We start from the raw sequence: 24,206 nt of genomic DNA, 5'->3' as shown, positions 1-24,206 counted from the left end.
ATCAAACATTGTTGTCTCCTCCTTTGTATTTCTCCTACCATCCCTGCCCTCCCATCTCTTCCAAGAAATTCCCCAGACTTTCTAAATGGAACTGAGCTGCAATTACCCATGGACACCCCCTATTTTTGATTCCTTTTCTTCTCAGTCCTGCTTCTGTACTCCTTTACACTGTTTTCTGGGTTCGCTTCTCAAACTCTCATTCTCACTCAGTCCTTGCCTTAGACTCTTCTCCCAGGAGATTCTTACCTAAGTCACTTGGTTTTAGGAGCAGATCTAGGGAGCAAGTTCTTACCTGCAGATAGATTATTCTCTCCGGCCAGATGGCAACATGGGCTGCATTGCTAGGGTTCCCAGGGTGCCCATAACCTCTGGTGTCCTGTGGCACTCACTCACACTGAGGTGCAGGAAGAAGGGAGGCATTGGCTTGTACAACAGTCCTAGTGTTGAAATGTAGGCAATGGTGATTAGCATACTGTAGAACTGTTTGGCTGGTGTTCATGGTCATGGAAACCCTAGAGGAAGAAAATGACATATTCTGACTAGCCAACTATGAACTCAGGGCACAGTGTAAAAACTTGAAGGCCATTAAGGCAGTCTTTTTTTTTTTTTGAAATGTATAGAGAGGTTATAGTTATGTAAGTAAGATAATGAGTACATTTCTTGTAAACGTATTACCCACTCCCTGGTTTTCTCCTTTCCCCAACTCTCCTCCCTCCAAGTTATAAAGTTCATTTCCAGTATAGTGTCCTGTGAGTATCACTGTTGCATTGGTTCACCCTTTGTCCTTTGACTCACCATTTTGTTACTCCCCTTTCCTTCCTCAAATCAGATAAATGTATACACAAGACACAGGGTACCAAAACAACAACAACAACAACAACAACAAAAAAAACATGAGACAACAGGGGAGGAACCAAAGGGGGAAAAAACCCCTGAACGAATATACAAATAGGGCTGGGAAGGTGGCTCAGTGGTAGAGCGCTTGCCTTACATGCCTGAGGCCCTGGTTCGATTCCTCAGCACCACATAAGAAAAAAAGCCAGAAGTGGTGCTGTGGCTCAAGTGGTAGAGCACTAGCCTTGAGCTGAAGAGCTGAGGGACAGCGCCCAGGCCCAGAGTTCAGGCCCCACGACCGGACCAAAAAAAAAAAAAGAATATAGAAATAACTTCACCCAGTATATTAAAAAAAAACCCAAAGAAACCCCTCTTGTTTCGATATCTTGGAGTTTATTTCTATTAGTATCAGTTTATATGGTCTTATATATCCTTATCTATATATCTCTCTCTATATAGCTATTGTGATTCTTTGCTAGGACTATCCTAGAAAACATGTACTAATTATTACAAATGAATGAAACCATGGAGCCTATATTTCTTTGGGTCTGGCTTACTTCACTTAATATGATTTTTCCCCCAAGTCTTTCCATTTCCTTATGGAGTGATATCATTTTTTCTGATGGAAGTATAGAATTCCATTGTGTATATATGTCACATTTTCTTGAACCATTAATCTACTGAGAGGCATCTGTGTTGGTTCCATAGTTTAGCTATGGTAAATAATGCTGCAGTGAACATAGTTGTGCTGGTAGCATTATTATGACCTTGTTTCTGATCATTTGGCTAAATGCCCACAAGTAGGATTGCTGGATCATAGGGAAGCTCTATGTTTAGTCTTTTGAGGAACCTCCATACTGCTTTCCAGAGTGGTTGAACTAGTTTATATTTCCACCAACCATGTAGTAGCATTCCCTGCCAGCACTGTTATTATTTGTTTTCTTGATTATGGCAATTCTAACTGGGGTGAGGTGGAATCTCAATGTAGTTTTGATGTGCATTTCTTTTATGGATAAAGTTGTTGAACATTTCTTGATGTGTCTACTGGCTATTCTTTTTTTGTAATATTTTAATTTATTTTTTGAATATTTTTTATTGGGAAAATACTGTACAGAGGGGTTACAATTACATGGGCAAGATAATGAGTGCATTTCTTATCAAGCATTGTAGCCTCCTCCTTTGTTTCCCCTTCCCATCCCTTCCCATCCTCCCGCAACCCCCCCACCCAATCCTCCACCCCCACCAAAGTTGTAAAGTTCGTTTTCGACATAACGACTTGTACATCTCATTGTTGCAAGGGTCCACCTGTATCCCTATTTAAACGATTTGTTTTTCCCCTTTCCCTCCACAAATTAAACTGACATCAAATACAGTGAAAGCAGGGGTTACACCGTGGGGGAGGGACATACAAAGCAACAAAGAAATAATCTTATAAATGTGTTAGAAACAATTGCATGAAAGAAAAAATCATTTGAATACATATCTTAGGGTTCATTTCCCTAATATCAACTTATCTGATCTTTTCTGCTTGACTCAGACATATACTAGTTATTGCAAATAAGGGAAACCATGGACCTATGTTTCTTTGGGCCTGGCTTACTTCACTTAATATAATTTTTTCCCAAGGCTTTCCATTTCCTAACAAATGGGGCAATGCCATTCTTTCTGATGGAGGCATAGAATTCCATTGTGTATATATACCACATTTTCTTGATCCATTCATCTACTGCAGGGCATCTGGTTGGTTCCATATCTTAGCTATGGTAAATAATGCTGCAATAAACATAGTCGTGCTGGTAGGTTTAGTATGGCCTTGTTTGTGATCGTTTGGGTAAATGCCCAAAAGTGGGATTGCTGGGTCATAGGGGAGCTCTATGTGAAGTCTTTTGAGGAAACTCCATACTGCTTTCTGAAGTGGTTGAACAAGTTTACACTCCCACCAACAATGCAGTAAGGTTCCCTTCTGTCCACATTCCCTCCAGCATCTGTTGTTATTAGAGTTCTTGATTATAGCCATTCTAACTGGGGGTGAGGTGGTATCTCAATGTTGTTTTGATTTGCATTTCTTTTATGGCTAGAAAGGTTGAGCATTTCTTCATGTGTGTATTGGCCATCCTTCTTTCCTCTTCAGAGGAGTTTCTCTTTAAGTCTTTAGGCCACTTACTTATTGGGCAGTGGTTTCTTTGAAGATTTGTTATTGGGGGATTTAATTTTTTGAATTCCAGGTACATTTTAGATATGAGACCTTGTCTATTGTATGGCTAGTGAAGATCTTCTCCCAATCCATGGGCTTTCTATTGTTCTTTCTAGCTATGTCCTTTGCCATGCAGAAGCTCTGCAACTTCTTGCAATCCCATTTGTCCAACCTTTCTTTGATTTGTTGTGTTTCTGGGTCTCTATTAAGAAAATTTTGGCCTGTGCCAAGGAGACCTAGGGTTTCTCCTATTCCATCCTGTAATGTTTTCAGAGTGTCTGCTTTGGCTCCGAGGTCTTTGATCCATTTGGAGTTGATTCTGGTGCAGGGTGATATATAAGGATCTAGCTTTAGTTTTCTACAAGTAGTTAACCAATTTTGCCAGCACCACTTACTGAAGGCTGTCTTTATTCCATTCTATTTTTTTTTAGCTCCCTTATCAAAGATTAGATGGCTATAGGTCTGTGGGTTCATTTCTGGGTTTTCAATTCTATTCCATTGGTCCTGAGGGCTGTACTGGCTTTTCTTATTTCTTCTTCAGAGAAGTTTTTCTTTAAGTCTTTAGCCCACTTACTAATGGGGTAGTTGTTTCTTTGAGGATTTGTTATTGGGGGGTTTGATTTTCTCCGCTCTAGGTGTATCTCTCTCTCTCTCTCTCTCTCTCTCTCTCTCTCTCTCTCTCTCTCTCTCTCTCTCTCTCTCTCTCTCTCCACCTAGAGCTATATTGTCGGTTGTGGGGCTTTAACTCTGGGCTTGGGCAGTGTCCCTGTGCTCTTCAGCTCAAGGTGAGTGCTCTACCACTTGAGCTACAGTGCCACTTCTGATTTTCTAGTGGTCTAATGGATATAAGAGTCTCATGGACTTTCCTGCCTGGGCTGGCTTTGAACTGTGATCCTCAGATCTCAGCCTCCTGAATAGCTAGGATTATAGGTGTGAGCCACCAGTGCCCAGCTCTAGGTATATTTTTGATATGAAGCTGTGGTCTGTTGTGTAGTTAGTGAAGATCTTCTCCCAATCTGTGGGCTTTCTATTAATCTTGCTAGGTATATCCTTTGCCATGCAGAAGCTCTGCAGTTTAATGCAATCCCATTTATCCAGTCCTTTTTGATTCGTTGTGTTTTTGGATCTTCATTTAGGAAGTGTTGACCTGTACCAAGAAGCCCTAGTGAATCCCCCATCCCTTCCTGTAATATTTCAGGGTATCTGCTCTTACCTCAAGGTCTTTGATCCATTTGGAGTAGATTCTGGTGCAGGATGATAGAGAACAGTCTTTAAGTAAGTCTTACCTTCCAAGCAGGAAGATAGACTATGCTGAAAATCAGGAATAAGATACGGTTGTATGGTGGGTGCTGGTGGCTCATGCCTATAATCCTAGCTAGTGCTAAGGAGGCTGAGATCTGAGAACCATGGCTCAAAGCCAGCCTGGGCAAGAAAGTCTCTGACACTCTTATCTCTAATAAACTACTCCAAAAAAGCCAGAAGTGGTGCTGTGACTCAAGTGGTAGGAAGCTAGAGCACAAAGAGACTCAGAGACAGCACTCAGGCCCAGAGTTCAAGCCCCAGGAGCAGCCAAAAAAAAAAAAAAAAAAAAAGAAAAAGAAAGAAAGAAAGAAAGAAAAAAAGACAAAAGATATGGTTGTGATGGTTTCAAAGGAGGTTGAACCAACAATCCTGGGAAGTCTCCTGTGCTGGAAGAGGACCCTTTTAGGGAAGTGGGGGATCCCTGAGCCTTGCAGTGGGGATTTTTAAATTTTTTGGTGCCAGTAATGGAGCCTGAACTCAAAGCCTGGGCACTATCCCTCAGGTTTTTTTTTTTTTTCAACTAAAGGATGGTGTTCTATTAATTGTGTTGCAGTTCCATTCTAGTGGTGGGAGTTTGTGCATCTGCCTTAAGATGCCCTGACAGCAGTAATGGAGAACAGCTTTCTGCTGACTGGTGTACATATGTTTCCAAGAGCTTCCATACCATTTTAGTACAGTTTGGGAGTCCAGAAGTTCAGTGTCATCAGGGTTGTTTGTGTCTTGGGGCTCTGAAGGAGAATCTGTTTCATGGGTGTCTCTCCAGATGTATCATTTCATTCATTTGTGTTCAGATGGCATTCTCGCTCTGTGTTCGCCTAGCTTTGCTTTCCTTTCCTTTCCTTTCCTTTTCTTTTCCCTTCCTCCCTCTTTTCCTCCCTCCCCCCTCTCTCCTTCCTTCCTTCCTTCCTTCCTTTTTTCTTCCTTCCTTCCTTTTTTCTCCCTTCCTTCCTTCCTTCCTTCCTTCCTTCCTTCCTTCCTTCCTTCCTTCCTTCCTTCCTTCCTTCTTTCTTTCTTTCTTTTTTCTTTCTTTCTTTCCTTGTTTTGAGGGAGGTCATACAGGGACTTGAACTCAGTACCTCACTTCTCACTTTGCTTTCTTTGCACAAGGATGGCACTCTACCACTTGATATTTTGTTAATTGTGAAAGGTCAGAGTATTTGTGGCAGTGACCATTTGTTGCTTGTTTCAGAGCACAGCAACACATGGTGCTAAACCATCTGGTTGTGTGCCCTTATAATACCTGCAAATCCTTAGCTCGGGGCTCTCCTCCTGGGCTCCACTGTGTAGGAGTGTAGGACCAGGCCCGAGCTGCAGCCCGTTTAAATAAAACAGCTGTAGAGTCTGACTCTTGGTGGTCTTCTTGGTGGGGGTCCTGCGACCTTGGCATAACATATTAGTGGGGGCTCGTCCGGGATCCCCCCAAAGACCCCCAAGACCTCAGACTCCAAACAGTGTTGTCTTTGTTAATTTGTCTTGTTCTGTCATTTGTCTGTTTTACTTTCATTTTCCCTTGTGAGGATGGCTGCTCCGATTCGTAAAGGGTTGTCAAAGCGGACGTGCTTGTACGACAACCCTGGAGGAACTGGGAGATGTCCCAGGTCCTCTTGTGGGGTGGGGGTAATCCTGCCGTGTGGAGCGGAGGTCCTTGGAACCCCGCCGTGTGGGGTGGGGTTCCTTGGAACCCCGCTGTGTGAAGCTTGTTTTTGTAACTGTCAGGCCTACTTGTGTTTTGTTTGTGCTGTTTATTGTTTTTTTTTTTTTAACTGTACGACTGGAAACCGTGGGCACCACTCCATCTAGCCCCCTAGACTTACAAAAAGAAACTGAGAAAGAGGAAAAGAAAAGGTACCCCCCCGGTTTTTCAGGGAGATAACTTGGAAGAAGAAATGTTTCCTCCCCCATACTCCCCTTCCCAGGTTCCTTTTGCAGAACCTGAGAATGATCAAGAGGAGGAGGGAGCTATAGAACCCTCGGCACCTGCCCTTAAAGTTTCTGAGGGGCCAGTCACTCCATGAGCCGTGGTATCAACCTCCCTTCTAATGCAGCTGTTTTTCCCTTACGCATCAAGAGCAACTCCAATATTGGCCATTTTCTACCAGTGATCTATACAATTGGAGCACACAAAATGCCCCCTTTTCTGAGAAATCCCAGGATTTAATTCGGTTGCTTGAAACTATTCTCTTTACTCATCAGCCCACTTGGGATGATTGCAGTCAGCTTTTACAGGTCCTTTTTACCACCGAAGAGAGAGACCATATCTGAGACATATCCCTGGCTCCACAGGAGCGCCCATCATGGATCCTGCCCTGATCGCTGCCTATTTTCCTGATATCTGACAAACATGGGACTACAATCTGGTTGAAAGTAGGGAGCGACTCCTCGTCTACCGCCAGGCTCTGTTGGCAGGTCTCAAGGTGGCGGCTTGCCGACCTACTAATATGGCCAAGGTTTATGATGTAAGACAGGGAGGAAGCGAAAGTCCAGCTGCATATCTTGAGTGGCTCATGAAAGCTTTTAGTCAATATACCCCATATGATCTTGAGACCCAGGAGTCGGCTCAGATGATGTTTGCCTATATAAATCAAGCTGCACCAGACATAAAGCAAAAGTTGCAGGCTCTAGACAGACTTGGTTAAAAGTCTATTAAGGATCTAGTAGCCATGGCAGAAAAGGTTTACAATAAGAGAAAGACAGAGGAGCAAAGACAGAAAAGGAAGGACAGAGAACATGAAATTGAGCTTGAAGAGAGAGACGGGGCCAAGGAAAAGAGGCCAGACTTGTTGGACTCGCCACTATCACATGTCGAGAATACCTCGTTCACAGACGACAGCAGTTTCATTCGAGATGGAAAAAGGTATGTGGGCACAGCAGTCACCACAGACACTGAGATAGTGTGGGCAGAATCACTCCCCCAGGGAACGTCTGCACAAAGAGCAGAACTAGTGGCACTAACAAAAACCCTACAGATGGGAAAAGGGAAGAGCCAAAACATGTACATGGACAGTCGGTATGCTTTTGCCACTGTGCATGTCCTTGGAGCCATTTACCAAGAGAGGGGGCTGCTGACAGCTGAGGGAAAGACTATTAAAAACAAACTAGAAATTTTAAGCCTCATCTGGGCCATATGGGAACCAGCAAATATTGCCATTATGCACTGCCCTGGCCATCAAAAGGAAACATTCTATAACCAAAGGAAATAACTTGGCCAATCAGGCAGCTAAGGAGGTGGCCCTCCAGCCCAGAGCGGAAGTACTGACTCTATTAGACCCAGGGCCACAAGCTTTGCCTCTGGGCCTCAGTACTCCCAAGAAGACTTGGAGTGGATAAAGAAAATTTCCATGGCCTATAAACCCCCGGACAGAGAAGGAAACAAAGAAAATTGTAAAGCCTGTCAGCTCACCAATGTCCCCAATCAACTGGTTATAAAAGGAGCTCGCCTCCATGGAGATAGGCCAGGTGTGTATTGGGAAGCAGACTTCACAGAAATTAAAACTGGATATAAATATTTGCTAGTTTTTGTAGACAGCTTTTCAGGATGAGTTGAAGCCTACCCAACAAAGCATGATACTGCGAACATCGTGGCTAAGAAGATCCTGGAAGAAATCCTACCCAGGTATGGCTTCCCATCCACCATCGGGTCGGACAATGGACCGGCCTTCGTCTCAAAAGTAAGTCAGGGAATAGCGGTGGCACTGGGGACGGATTGGAAATTGCACTGTGCTTATAGACCCCAGAGTTCAGGGCAGGTAGAAAGAATGAATCAGACTCTAAAAGAGACCTTAACTAAATTGGCCTTGGAGACTGGCGCAGACTGGGTATCGCTCCTTCCTTTTGCCCTATTACAGCTGATGCATAAGAGTATATGGCCCCAGCTTACAGCATTATATGATTCTGCTTCTATTCCTACCCCCCAATTTGTTTAAACCAGGGGACTGGGTGTTTGTTCGAAGGCACAACTTGAGATCTCTGGAACCACGATGGAAGGGACCTTACATGGTGCTACTGGCTACACCCACTGCCCTTAAGGTGGACGGCATTGCTGCTTGGATCCACTGCTCCCACGCCAGACCAGCTGACCCCTTTGCTCTGGACGACCATGGGGAAACATGGGAAGGCTCCAAGCATCCTACCCAACCACTCCGCATACGCCTCAAGAAAAGAAAAATGAACTGATTGTTATTGGTATTGTTGTTTAATAGTATGGCTAAGGTCAGAGAGGGACAATACCCATTCAAGATCAAGAGCTGTTGGAGTTTAGTTTTGGGCCAGAGCCACAATATTGTGGCTCAGGACCTTAAGTCAAGGGGGGGGGGGGAATGAAAGGTTAGAGTATTTGAGGCAGTGACCATTTGTTGCTTGTTTCAGAGCAGAGCAACACGTGGTGCTAAACCACCTGGTTGTGTGCCCTTATAAGATGTGCAAATCCTTAGCTCGGGGCTCTCCTCCTGGGCTCCGCTGTGTCGGAGTGTAGGATGAGGCCCGAGCTGCAGCCCGTTTAAATAAAACAGCTGTAGAGTCTGACTCTCGGTGGTCTTCTTGGTGGGGGTCCTGCGACCTTGGCATAACAATTGGAGTTAGGGTCTCATGGACTTTTCTGATGATCCACAGATCTCAGCCGCCCTAGTAGTTAGGATTAGTAGCAAATGCCTACTAATACCTCTCCTCCTCCTCTTCCTCCTCTTCTTCCTCCTTCTTCTCCTCCTCCTCCTCCTCCTCCTCTTCCTCCTTCTCTTCTTCTTCTTCTTCTTCTTCTTCTTCTTCTTCTTCTTCTTCTTCTTCTTCTTCTTCTTCTTCTTCTTCTTCTTCTTCTTCTTCTTCTTCTTCTTCTTTCTTCCCCTCTTCCTCTTCCTCCTCCTCCTCTTCCTCTTCCTCCTCCTCTTCTCCTCCTTCTCCTTCTCCTACTCCTCTCCCTCCTCCTCCTCCTTCTCCTTCTTCCTCTTCTTCTTCTGGACACCAATAGGACCCACCATATTCCATAATGACCTTAACTTACATTTGCTAAGAGACTGTTTCCAAATAAGGAAACAGGTCCTGCACTGTTAGAGCTTCAATATATCTGAATTTATTATTTATCTATTATTATTTTATTAAAACTTAAAAGTTATTTTTTCAGAGAGAATCTCACTCTGTGGCCCAAGTTGGCTTGGAATTCATGATCCTCTTACCTCAACTTATTATGTAACACCACTCCAGACTTTTATTTTTTTAATTTATTTTTTATTGTGAAAATACTGTACAGAAGGGTTACAATTACATGGGCAAGATAATGAGTACATTTCTTATCAAGCATTGTAGCCTCCTCCTTTGTTTCCCCTTCCCATCCCTTTCCATCCTCCCCCCACCCCCCGCTTCCTCCCCACCCCAGACTTTTATTTTTTTGGAATTAATTTTTATTTTCAGTGTACATATTTATGGGGAAGAATGTGATAATTTGGTATTCATGTATAATGTAGAATGACTGAATCAGGGTAGTTAGCATCTCTGTCTTAACCATTAACATTTTTTATGATTAAAATGTAACAATTGTACATGTTTATGGAGTACCATGTGATAGATCAATAAATGTGTATAAAGTATACTGATCAGATCAGTATAACTAACGTTTCCATTGCTTTGTATGTGGAACCTTTGAAATTCTCTCTCTCAGTCATAACATATGGCTTACTGTGAACTACAGGTATTCTACTGTGCTACAGAATAATTAAAAAAAGGGTAACTAACTCAGTTAACCTAACTCAATGTTTTTTTGAGAAGACATGGTTCAACTTACCATATGTAGAGAAAATGTAAGTTGCAAGTTCATCAAATGATACTTGTCTTCCTTAAATCTGCCTCTCCTTTTTGCTTCTAGATTTTGTTTCAGCATGGCCAAAGTAGGGAAAACTTCTCTGTTATATTCATCTTGAGTGTGTGGACCAGCAGGGTTGTAATATATGACTGATCAGGAAGGTAGGTGATATGGAGGCAGGATTTATTACATTGGTCAAGGCACTTAGAACTGAAATGGGCCCTTGAAGCTTGGAAAGAATGCTGGCATCCAGTAAATAGGTGATTGCACTACAGTCATCTTGATAGGTTATTGAAGAAAGATAAGAGGTCCAGAAAGCTGGGCCTATCAGAATAAGAGTCTGAGAAGGGATGAGACATAACTGCTCAGAAACATTTCCCTGTATTTCTTTAAATTTTTATGGTTATCATAAAGATGATGTATAGAGGGGCTACAGTCACCTAAGTCAGGTAAAGAGCACATTTCTTTTTGGACAATGTTATCCCTTCCCCTCGTTCTCTCCCAGTTTCATTTCTCTTCATTTTACTGAAGTTTTTCTTCAATTCATTATTGTGAAAGATTAGAACCAATGCCAAGACAAGTTGTAATTGGAGTTGTGCATTATTTAAAACTATCTTTATGGAAACTGGAACGCTCTGTTCTGTCTTATAAGTCCTGGCTGGGGTGGGGTGAGGGTTTATTTCAAAGAATTGAGATCTTTCAGCTTTTTTAAAAGATGGTTTAGAGTCACAGAAAAAGCTTTATAAAGTTATTTTATTTTGTGCCAGTCCTGTGGTTTGAACTCAGGGTGTTATCTCTGAGTATTTTTACTCAAGGCTAGTGCTCTACCAATGGAGCCACAGCTCCACTTCTTGCTTTTTGGGAGTTAATTGAAGGTAAGAAGTCTTAGGGACCTTCCTGCCTGGGCTGGCATTGAACCTCTACCCTCAGATCTTAGCCCGCTGAGTAGCTAGGATTACAGGCCTGAGCTACTGATGCCTGCTCTGTAAAGTTCTTTAGCAAAGAATTTATCACCTGAAGTCTTAGGCTTTCTCTCTTATCTACCATCTTGTGACCAGAGAAATGGCTCATGATGTACTCTAATGCTTATTAGGAGCTGCCTGGTCAATCAAGCATACATTTCCTTGGGCTCACAGCCACAAAATTCTCTTTCCATGCATACATTCTTTGCATTTTCTTTCCATCCCTTCCTTTTCCTCCCTCCCTCTATCCCTCTGTTCCTGCAACCCTAGACTCCTTCCCTCCCCCTTTCCCTCCCACCACTTCTTCTCTTTTGGTTTCTGGGTTTTAAAATGTGATCCATCCTTCCTTCCTTCCTTCCTTCCTTCCTTCCTTCCTTCCTTCCTTCCTTCCTTCCTTCCTTCCTTCCTTCCTTCCTTCTTCCTTCCTCCCTCCCTCCTCCTCTCCCCCCCACACCTTCCCTGCCCCTGCCAGTTCTGGGGCTTGAACTCAGGGCCAGGGCACTGTCCCTGAGCTTCTTTTGCTCAAGGCTAGCACTCTATCACTTGAGTCTCAACACCACTTCCAGTTTTTTCTGTTTATGTGGTACTGAGGAATTGAATCCAGGACTTCATGCATGCTAGGCAAGCACTCTACCACTTAGCCACATTCCCAGCCCTAAAATGTGATATTTTTCCATCTCAGTCTCCTGCATAGCTTAGATGACAAGTGTGTACCATCATACCCAGCTATTGGTTGAGATGAGGCCTTGTGAACTTTTTGCCTGGGCTTGTCCTGAACTGTGTCCTCCTGATCTCTGTCTCCTAGCAGCTAGTATGAGCCACTACACCTGGCAATATCCCCCCCACCCCAGGTATTTTCAAATGCCTTTCAACTTCCCTCCTCTAATCCTGTCTTGAAAGCATCTATTTAGCTTTTATCACATATGCAGATGCATTTATTAAAAAGTTAATTATATTCTGAGCTCTCTTAAGTGTTGGATTTTTGTAATTCTCTGCAGAGAATCCTATTCTGCAAGAACAAATGAGCCAAAAGCCCTATCCCTCTTCCAACTGTGACATAGAATCTTTAGTCACGGCATGTGAGGTAGTTGTCTTGGAAGCTGAAACAAGCCCCTACTGTGAGAGCAGAAAAGATGCTGCTTATAACACAGCTGAGTCTCCAATGGGAAATACAAGAACAAATTAATTGAACAACTGATTCAGCAACTGGTGGAGTTTTACACTTTCTCAACATGGCCATCAATTTCCATACAAACATCACAGACCATGTTTTTTGCATTTGGAACAAGACAGGTGTAATCTATTGTGTGCAGAGCTCAAAAGAAAAGACAGAAAAAAAGGTGAAACCTAAATTCTGATTGCAAATTCAGTTCGTCTTCTTGCTGGAACCTTCTGGGAATTGATCACAGCTCACACCCTCTTGCCCAGCCCTCCTTTGCTCTACCAACCACACATACCTTTGGGATGCAGCCGCAAGCCAAAGCTCCAGATAAGATATTGCCTACAGTGGATCCGTAGTAAGCAATGCTCCAAACAACACAACAGCTGGATTCCCAAGGGTTTCTCAGTCATCCAGGAGAGTTAGTACTGTCACACCTGTGTCAGGCAACTCAATTAGCATGTAGCATGTAACTCAATCAATACAATTTATAGTAGATGTACATAATCATTTAGATTAAGAAGAAGCAGGGCAGTGGGCATCAGTGGCTCACGCCTACAATTCTTGCTAATCAGGAGGCTGGGATCTGATTAGTTTGAAGCCAGCTGGAGCAGGAAAGTTTGTGAGACTTTTATCTCCAGTCATCTAAAAGCCATAAGTGGAACTATGGCTCAAGTGGTATAGAGGGCTAACCTTAACCAAAAGAGCTCAAGGGCAATGCACAATTTTTGAGTTCAAGCCCCAGGTCTGGCACCCCTCACCTCCCGTCCCCACACAGAAGAAGCAAAACAAACACATTGTCTTGAAACTGCTCTATGGAGAATTCAGATTAAGCATGAAAATTCAAAGATACCATATGACTTGATTTCCTTGCCAGTGTAATAGAAGGGTTTCTTACCCTCCACATTGTTAAATATAAAATTAAAGACTCTAAGATTCTAGGAGGTACTTCCCAAGCTATCTTTTGATTTAGTCATTCTTTGTGTTTTTAAAAAAATCTTAGACTTGAAAAGGCTCAATGAGTAAACAATTTTTTTTTTGCTTTGCTTCACATATAATTCTTTGCAATTGCTGTTCTGAAAATACAAAACATGTCTCCTTCTTTAGTGTCTGTTTTATGTATTTTAGTTGTTAGAAATATACTGTTTTCATACTTTTCCCCACCAAAAAAGAAAATGCTCTGTTGAAGTCCTGGACTGAGCAGCCAAATTAAGCTCCGATGAGACAGCAGCTGTTTGGTTCCTTATTATTATCCATGACAATGTGCCATGCATCCTTTTGCTTTGGTTTGTGTGGACTATCACATGCTAATACAAATAACGACAGCTAACATTTATTGAATGTTTATTACATCCTTCGCACTAGTTGATGGTTCACAAATATTGATTTCATTCTATACAGTCCTGCATTATTGAGGACAATTGTCATTAGGCCATTTTGTCATTGCTCCAACATAATAGAATATACTTACATGAGCTAAGATGGCTGTGTTACTTATGTTACTTATTTATCACATACAGAGTCGGCCATTAATGGAAACATTGTTATGTGGCACTGAATTGTACTCTAGCAAACCTGTGAAACAGACAAGTTTAACATCCTCATTTCACAAATGAGATGCTGAGGCAGAATAGTAAAAAGAACATGCCTATAGCCAAGCAATCAATTAATAGAGAGCTGGGGTTTGAACCCAGGTAGCCAGCTAGAGAGCTCATGTACTCTCGCTGCTACTTTCTAGCCAGTACCAATTCTCTTTGCTCACTGCTTTGGTCAGATTACAGTACTGTTGGAGAGTTGTGGGCAGTCCTCCATTGCCCAGTGTACTAGTGTTGTGCTTTCCCATAGCTTAAATTGCAGTGTTAAGCAAGGCTATCTGCTGACCACTAGGAACAACAGTCAGAGGGTGAGATGCTTCCCTATGACTACATTTCCATTATTGGACAAATTGTGTGCCCCACTAGAGGCAGCTTATTTATTTATTTACATTTCATTTGAATAGAAAATGCTAGAAGCTGGGTACTGGTGGCTCATGCCTGTAATCCTAGCTACTTAGGAGCCTGATATCTGAGGATTGTGGTTTGAAGCCAGCTTGGGCAGGAAAGTCTATGAGCTCCAATTTCACTGCCAAGAAAAGCCAGAACTGGAGCTGTGGCTCAAGTGGTAGAGTGCTAGCCTTGAGTACAAAAGCTCAGGGACTGTGCCCAGGCCCTGAGTTCAAGTCCTAGGACCTGCACAAAACAAACAAAAAAAAAAAACAAAAAACAGAAAACACTAGAGCTGGTTGCAGTTGCTCATACCTATAATCCTAGGTGCTTAGGAGGCTGAGATCTGAGGTCTGCAAGCCTGTGAGACTCTTCTACTCAATTAAGTGACAAAAAAGCCAAAAGTAGAAGTGTGGCTCAAAATAGAGTATCAGTCTTGAGAGGAAAAGCTAAAGGACAGCTCCTAGGCACCTAGTTCAAGCTCTAGTACACACACACACACACACACACACACACACACACACACACACACACACACACACACACACAAACAACCAAAAAACACTAGAGAAAGAAAGTTAGAGGCAAAAAGTATGGTGACTTTCTATAAGCAGTGTAATTTTTTTTGCCAATACTAGGATTTGAACTCATGATCTGTGTTTGCTTGGCTGGTATTGTACCACTTGAGCCTTGCCTCCAGCTTGGCATTTTGTTGGTTAATTGGGGATAGAGTCTCATGGGCTCTTCAAACTGTGATCCTCTGGAGCTCAATCTTCTGGGTAGCTAGGATCACAGGAGTGAACCACAGGTGGGTGACCAGTGTTTCTTTTTTTACTGTGTAAAGCTAGGAAAAACTGGTTAAAGTCAATACATTTTTACTTAAGAATGTCACATATTGTGATTCCTTCTCTGCTTCTCACTGCCAAATTGAGCAAATGAAAACCTCAGTGCCTTTTCTTCTAGGCTGTGGTAAACACCTTGTAAGCTATTACTCAGGAGGCTGAGACAGAAAGATCCCTTGAACCCACAAGTCTTAAGATCACCTAAGCCTCTCTAAAAAATACTTTTCTCCTTTCCACTGATTGGAAACTGGAGATGTAAGTTGATTTTAGTATAACACACTGTGCTAACTAATCAGTCGAGAATAAGCCACTGAGTTAGTGGTCCCTCTGAGAGAAGATCCTGAGGAAGTTACCCTGCTGGAGTCCGGGGTCTAAGATGGCACCAAAGACCCATGTATTAAAGACCTAGTCACTTACCTGTGCCTCTATTAAGAGATGGTAGAATATTTGGGGGCTGGGAAGGTGGCTCAGTGGTAGAGTGCTTGCCTTGCATGCCTGAGGCCCTGAGTTCGATTCCTCAGCACCACATAAGCAAAAAGAAAAAAGCCAGAAGTGGTGCTGTGGCTCAAGTGGTAGAGTGCTAATCTTGAGCTAAAGAGCTGAGGGACAGCACCCAGGCCCAGAGTTCAGGCCCCACGACCGGACCCCCCCCCCCAAAAAAAAAAAAGAGATGGTAGAATATTTGAGAGGTGGAGCTTAGTAGGAAGAAGTTAGGTTATTGGGGGTGTGCCCTGGAAAAGAATACTGGAATCTTGGCCTCTTCCTTTCCTTTTGCTCTTCTGCCACATGCTTCTACTATGATGGATGTACCACCATAGACCTAAAGCAACAGGCACAAGTGACTGTGGCTAGAAAAACCTGAAGCTGTGAGCCAAAAAAGCCTTTTAGAGTTTATCTATCTCTGGTATTTGTTACAGCAATAGAAAACACATTATCACATGCTCAAGAAGAGATTCAAAGTTTCTGCTTCATGTAGGAAGTAGAAACAGATGCGGAGTGGTCACCTAGGCAGTTGGGTATTTCCTAGCTTGATTAATTAATTAATACTATCTTAATTTCCTAGTTGTTATTCTAGAGTACTATTACATTTATTTCCCATAAGCCCTGCGGTAAGGTTGTCTGTAGACCCGTTAGCTCTTATGCTAACAGGTTTAACATATTGAGAATACCCATTATCTAGAGAATGCAGGAAAACAAATTGACACAGTTTTCAGTTTTCTCCCTCCACAAAACTGAACAGACGGAGGTGTTATTTTGACTGATCTCATTGAAAAGAACTTAGAACTCCAACAGTGAGCCCTAATATGTTAAAGGAGCCCCATTAGACCAGAAGGGTGCATATGTTCAAATTGTTTACATGTATATAGAACAATGAAACCTGTTTTCAATGTTTTAGGAAGAAGGAAAGACATATGGGAGAGGTAGAGGGGATGATATTAAAATGCATTGTTTACATGCAGGGAATGATGTCATAATGAACTATTATAATGTCATAATTATGTCAAATGAAATGTCATAGTGACCTGCCCACTTGCATAACTAATATACAATAAAAAACAGCTCAGTAATAGCTTTAATTTCTCTGCGCTTTCAGTTCTTGTTTATCCAGTGAGTGCTTTTAGTCTTGCTTTTAGTGTCTACAAGTGTCTAATGCTGTTTAGGAGAAGAAAAATATGTTAACAAGAAGCTTTTATGGAGTAATATGTAAAAAGACTTTGTAAATTCTAAAAATGAATTTAAAGCATTTAGCTTTAAACATTTCTTTGGGGTGACAATTTCTTTTTGAGTGCTCATTCCTGAACACATGGCTTTCTTAGGCCTGTCTTTTTAGCCTCCTATAAAGTCACTAACATTTGTTTTCCCACTCTTCTACATCTTTCTCTTGACCGATGTCTTCATTCCTCAAAAACATATATAATGAATAATATTGTGATGGGTGAGTCCAGTGAGCTACACCCATTCTTTTCAAGCCCTGTTCCTTTAGGCAACCAAGTCTGTCTCTTGGAATTTATCTGTGGTTTCATCACTTGCCGCTTGTTTGGTTTTATACATTGCAGTGCCTGCCCTGTGGGCCTGCTCTTCTACCATTCCTTTTAGAGGAGTTGGCAGACTACTTATTGCATATTGTGAAAAGGGGTTTCCTATGTTGCCATTCCTTGTTCCAGGCACAAAAGCTTCCAGAACAGAAAGGCCAGTGGGAGCACGGAGCAGCTTGTGAGCCAGCCCAGGCAGTGGGGTAGCCATATCATAGCCCTTCAGTCTGGTCTTTAGACTAGACCATGGCGCTCTCCAGTCAAAGGGCAGGGCATTTTAGATTAGACTTTATGTTTGAACAAGTGGTATGTTCTCAGTCCCATTTTGGTTAAAAATGAATATTGGTTTGATTTAGAATGCATGTTTCCCCTTATGACCTTAGCATAGATCATCCCTTTACTCTCTAGGGGAAGAGAATTGAGACTCAAGATAATCCAAAACCATGTAAGCCAGGAAGGGGGGGAAATCATGGCTGGAATTTAGCTTTTCTGGCTCTAAATTCTGGCTTTTTACTGTAGAGATAGTCTTTTTTCCCATACTAAAATGATTTTAATTAAACGGAACTCTTAGGTCATGTCCAATTACCTTTTTTTTCCCCTTGAGCTCAGGGACCTTGGCTTGTTACTGGACTCACTGGTGCTCCACCCTTGAGGTATGTCTCCAGCCTTGTTTTTTTGCTGGTTATTTTGGAGATGGAGATCCAGGACTTTTTTTTTTTTTTGGCCTAGGTTAGTTTCAAACTATGACCCTCCGAATCTCAGCCTCCTGATTATCTGGGATTACAGATATAAGCTGCCCCCCCCCCCCCCCCCCGACCATTTCCAATTTCTAAGATAGGTAGCAAAATGTCAGACATTATGCTTTGTGCGTTCCAGCTTTCTATTGCTAAGTTCCCATAGAAGCCCTAAGAGTTATGCATGCTATTTATAATTATTTTATAATGGAGAGGTTAAAAATCTTGACCAATGCCACACAGCTTGTAAATGAAAAGCTGGGATCCCTGCACTCCTTCAGCCTCAGAAGCTCAGCTCCTAGCGGAGGCATTATGAAGCCTCCCTAAGATCTGGTTTCATCTTGATGACTTTGAAAGCAGACTTTGAACCCAGTAAGTGAGAAATTGGAGGAAGGAGGGCCATTGGTGCCTGGAAAACGGTAATGGAGCTGAAAGACTCTGGGCAGGCAGGACTCTTGGCTCTGTAACCTGATCTGCTGATGCAGGGAAGTGTGCAGCTCTGAGGTGTGGCCCTGGGGTTTGGAATCACTTCCAGCTTTTTTGGCAGCTCCTTTTAAAGGCAATTAGAAGACCAAAAGGCTTGCTTCAGAGACCCTAAGCTCCAGAGCTGATTGAACAACATCAAGGGCAAGCTGCCGAGCTTGAAAGTAATTAAACACTTTGGTGTGTTTTTCCTTTTTAAAGGACACGAATTTTTTTTCAATTTTATGTTCAATTTCTTAAAATTTTTATTTATTCTTATTGTCATTGTAAAGGTGATATAAAGGTGATGTACAGAGGGGTTACAGTTACATGAGTCAGGTAATGAATACATTTCTAATTTTCTTTTTCATGCCGTATTTGGGAAACTAACAGCAATTTTCATTTTTGGGAGGATTTAAAATTTTATTGCCTCGTTTTGGATTAGACATGAAATATGTATTTAAAAAACAAAACAAAACCAAGAACTGAAATTGCTTCTGTTGCTCCAAGTTTGGTCTCATTATTTTACAGCAAGAAAGAACCTCAGCAGTCAGAGGTATCTCTTTGTCTTTCAGCAATGATCCTTGTGTTTTGGGGAAATTTCTCAGGAGCTGGATTATTGTGTATATAGGAAAAACATATGATTTGCTAACTGTTTTTATAAAGGTGATACACAGAGGGGTTACAGTTACATAGTCAGGTAATGATATACTGTGTTTTGTTCAACTTGAACATGTTGAGAACATGAAAATCCTACATGTTGGATGAATGTGGTCTTTACCATTGTGGATTCTCAACATCAGTGGGTGGTGTACCCGTGTGATCAAAATTTGTGTTGCAGTTAATTTTTTTGGAGGATAAAAGAAGGGAGGAGAAAGACTGCTTTAGAAAATGATGGCTACAACAGGAGACATAATGTCCTGTGGTCCTGCTACTCAGGAGACTGAGATCTGAGGATCACGGGTCAAAGCCAACCATGGCAGAAAAGTCCACAAGACTAATGGCAAAATGCGATGCTGGATGTATAGCTCAGGTGGTGGAACACCTTCATGAGCAGGAAAGCAAGAGCATAAAGCCCTGAGTTCAAACTCTGGTCCTGACACCCTCACCCCCCTATACCCATCCACCCCCACCCCCACATACACCATCCACACAAAATGATACATTTCTGTATTGAGGGTCACTGCAATCATTGTACAAGCTGGGATGCTTTTGACAATAAAAGGGGGGCACTGTGCCTGTTCATACCTAGACAACAGTTCAGATTATGACCATGTAGAAAATAGGTTACACTTAGCAATAAGGAGGTTTCTAGAAACAAAATGTCAAGTATTGTCAATTTATTACTTCCTGAGCTCACTTTGTTCAGTAAGTGATTGTCAAGATGTAGAATCACTCATTGCTGTATTACTTTTCTGACATTCTCCCAGGCTGGCCTGGCCTAGGCAGATTATTTCCTTGCTATGTAAGGCAGGGGAATACCAGTCACCCTGACCATGCATCTAACCAGGAGATCCAGTGGGTGGCACCCTGTACTGGCTTCACCAAGTCATAAATCACGGTTCAGCCCTCAGATCTGCTCCCATCCTGATGCACAAACTTTGACTCTACCTTAAGTTTCAGTTCTTTATTCTGTGGAGTGGAAACAATAATAATATTTATTTAATCCATCTTTTTGGGTTCTGAGAATCAATGAATAGAAGCCAACAATGAAATCTACAGATGTGGACTAGCAATTAAGTATTGCTTTTAAAGGGAAATACTGGATGTTTTTAAGTACACCTTTCACTTATTTGTAGAAACAAGAGAATTAGTGCCAGGCACGGTACCTTATGCCTATAATTCCAGCTATTCAGGAGGCAGACGTCAGAAGGATTTGAGTTTAAGGCCAGCACAGGTGAAAATTTAAAGCAAATCCTATTTCAACAAAATGGCACTTGAAAACTGGTAATGTAATGATAGTTGAGTAAAGGGGCTCTTCAAAGTTCTGGGCAGTATTAGGGAAATCAAAAAGGGGTTGTGTAGTGCTCTGAAAGTAGTGGCATGAGCTTGTTATCCCAACCATGTAGAGAAGCACAAACAGGAGGATCACAGTCCAGGCTGGCCCCACCAAAAACTTGAGACACTATACAAAAAAAACAGCTAAAGCGAAATGGCTGGAGTGTGTGGTTGAAGTGGTAGATTGCCTGCTTAGCAAGTGGAAGACTCTGAGTTCACACTTCAGTTCTGTCCAAAAAGAGCATGGAAGAGCAAGAGAGGAGAATCCTGTCTCTCCAAGAGGCTGATGAAATGCAGAGAATACTTAGTCTAAGTAAACAGGAATCAAATCCCTTTAAAACCATCTTTTCCTGCATCTTTGCTACTAGGTGTTTGGTAGGTTATTTTTCTCCACATAGTTGGCCGGGTGTATGTGAACTCTGCTTTCTTAAAATGTCCCCACTTTGGACAAAAGAATACTGGTAAGCTGTGTGGACCACTTGAGTGGCTGTGAAGCAAGAGTGAGGATGCTGACTGTACAGAAGCTGGGAGGATTCAGGGGACAGGCTCAGGAGTGACAGACTGTGAGCCTGCCAAGAACCAGCACGGGGAGCTCCTTCCCTCACACCGCTAAAAATACTGCCGGGAAAGTAATTTCTCTGGTCTTATTTTAGAAATCAGAGACAGATCCACCATATTCATGCTTGGATCCTGGTCAGCTTTCTGGTTTGGGATTTCGATTTCAATTTTGTTATAGACGGGACCAATTAAAATAATCTGTAGCATTCCAGAATTGAAGTTTGAAAATACTATTAAAAAAAGATATGTGTTGGTCATGATGTAGGTAATTACTAGCAATGTTTAAAAAGTCCTTATTAGAGATGATCAAGATGGCATAATGACAATTTCCTTCCAGCTATTTACATGGAAGGCCATGATTACGTCTATGTAATTATATATAATATATACCTATATGCTTAAGGTAATTTATGAAAGGACATATTTTTTTTCTCCTTTTTTTGACTTTCCCTTCTCTTTCTTTATCTTCTGAAAATATCTTTCAATTCCTTTGTTTCCCTCTCTCCTTTCCTCCTTTCTCGGTGACTCCTTCTCTCTTCCTCCCCCACTCTCCCTCCCTTCCCCTCCCACTGTGTGGTTAATATTTGGTAATGTCTTTTCCTGTCTTTGCTTTAGCCTTTCACTGGGCACTTTCATAAGCAGTTATTGAGTAGCTATTATTGAAAACACTATATCAAGCCCTTAGAGAGGACTGGGAAAAGATATAAAGAAAATTAACATGTGATTCTGACTCTCAGAGGATACTATTGTGTATGGAAAGACATTAGTCTAAAAGCAAGACAAGGAAATACATTTGGGTTGGGGAGCCTCGTGTGTGGAAACAGAATAGTTCATCCAAAGCCAATGTGTCTAAATTGTTTCATCAAATGATCAATGCACTGAAAGGCCAAGTAGCTGAAAATCAATTTGCCATCTATACAAGAGGTGGGCAGGACTAGGGACACCAACAGGGCTGGTGAAGTACTCTAGGGCAGGCAGCCAGGGCAGGGAGCCAGTGCCACTGGAGCCTGGGAAGGGACCACCTCAGAGGGATGCACTGAAAGAGGAGGTCTCTGGTGGCTACTTTCCACCACTCATCTCCTGCAGGTGCCTCTCCTTTGCCACACTGCCAAATGAAGAAAAGCATTGTCAGGCACAGGAACAGGGACAGAAGTTTTATGGGGCATTGCCATATGAGCTTAGCATTTGGCAATGTGGCACCGAAGTGCTGTTTTGTTGAGTTAAGGAAGAATAAAGTTGCCACTTGAGACTTAAAAGCTCAGTATTACCCCAACAATTCCTCCATGATACCAAATTTATCAACCAAGAGTTGAAATGTGTGATGAAATGCCTTATAAAATTCTTTCTAGCAAATGAGGGAGGGGGTAACACTGCTCGAAAAGAAATGTACTCATTAACTTACCTATGTTAACTGTAACCCCTCTGAACATCACCTTTACAATAAAATAAAATAAATAAAGCCACAAAATCAAACATCTGTAAAACAATACTTTCTAGCAACAGGAATTCTTAGTCATTCACTATGCAGGTGGATTTAGCAAACAATTTTGGAGCAAATCTTCACTCAGAAAAGTCATTCAAGCAGAACTCTCTAGTATGTTTGTTGTAAGAGATTTTTTTTCTTTTTGCTTAGGAAGGCCACTGTGTAAAGCTCTTACAACATGATGGACCCACCATTAGATACCCTGGATTTGTAGCAAAGACCAGAAGAGGTCTTGGCCATAATAGGTTGCTGAAACTAGAAGCCTATTGGCTTGATTCTGGCTCTGGGGATCTATGCCTTAGCATAAATCAAGAGAGGCCCCAAGGTTAAGGAGGGGTCTTTTGTAAGTGATTGTGGTTACTAGAAACCCTTGTACCCCTTCTCCCCACTTCCCTCAGGACCAGTCTTCTACAGCAACAGGACATGGTAGGTTTTCATCTTACTTTGGACTCAGCTTGGACTCAACTTCTTTGAACTAAGTAAATCTCTGTGGTTCTTGGATTCTCAAATAAAGATGATGTCCTCAAAAGGGACTAGACCTTTGACTCATAAATACAGGTAGGGCTTTGGGGGATCAGAATTAAAGAGCTGTGATTTGATGACTCTTGAACTGGTGATTGTGAATTTGGTGACTCTTAAACTATGATTTGATGACTCTTAAACATTATCATGAAGTAACCTGGGGCTCTAGAAGGAGCTCAAATCAATATTAAACTTGTAAAAAAAAAGGAAATGGAATTCCCTGAAAATTCAACTATATTTCCTTCTACTCTGTTTTGTACATCAATGTTAAGCCCTGGGAAGGGGATTCAAAGAGTGTTAGATTTGAGGTGTGTTTAAGAGAAAGTATCACCAGTGTAACTTATTTCTTGGTTGGAGTGGACGTGGTGGGGTAGCTTCCTCCCCTCCATCACCCTAGGTGAGCAAGGATGGATCTCTGCTTCCCACTGGTAGTAGAACCATCCTAACATCTCACATAGCTAGAGGATTTGACAACTTCCAGTCATTCCACTTAACCTCAGGATGGCCTGGTCCTTTCAATTTCTCTTCTGAATCTGTATGTTGGAGTCAAGTGAGGGTGGGAAAGGGGACTTCTCTTGGTCTAAGACCTCTCTGTCTGTACTCTTGAAGGCTACAAACAGCTGGAGATGGGTGGAGGCCAACCCCTCTCTCCCAATACTTTCCACTACCCTTCCATTTCATCCTGATGTTGTAGTTATCACCAAACCTCTTCTTTTTAGAAGGCTCCAGATGAAAAGTAGACTCCTGAAAATCTCTCGCTCTCATTTACCGTGCTCTGTTTTCCTCTGATGACAATATTTGGCTGTCTTCCCCTTTCAGCTAATGCCTGCCCAAAGAAAGAAACTTTTCTGCTAGACACCGTCTCTTTATAGGGGATTTCCTTGGGTCTCCTTTTTCCTTGGGATGCAGAAGGTTGAGAGGCAGAAAAGGAGAGGCTTTCCTTGGGAATGAGCTATTTCATGACAAGCTTGACGACATCTCTGAAGAAACCAAAGACCTCACTGGGGATAAATTGTCTAGGGGAGGAGAGATTCAAGGAGGTCTCAGGTCTAATACTGTTGTTGGCACTGAAGAGGAGGAGATTCTGAGCCTAACAGTGATTTTGATTCCCAGTGTCCCCTCACCCTAAGGACTTGTGTCTCCATCTCTGGGTAAGGGGTAGTGGTGGATGGGGGTGGGGGTGGGGTGGGGGTGGTGGTGGAGAGCTATTTGAATAAGAAAAGAAAGAGCCATTTTTATACAAACGCGGTGAAACACGAGGAGCACAAGGCAGCATTGTTCTCAGAGCCATGCCACACAATAACACAACGGGGAGAGAGCCTAGCAAGCTGGGTGTGGGGGTCTGGCAGTTTG

The sequence above is a fragment of the Dipodomys merriami genome, unplaced genomic scaffold (assembly GCF_024711535.1).
Source record: "Dipodomys merriami isolate MVZ:Mamm:240054 unplaced genomic scaffold, mDipMer1.0.p SCAF_291, whole genome shotgun sequence".
Taxonomy (NCBI): domain Eukaryota; kingdom Metazoa; phylum Chordata; class Mammalia; order Rodentia; family Heteromyidae; genus Dipodomys; species Dipodomys merriami.
This window is presented reverse-complemented; position numbering follows the sequence as displayed.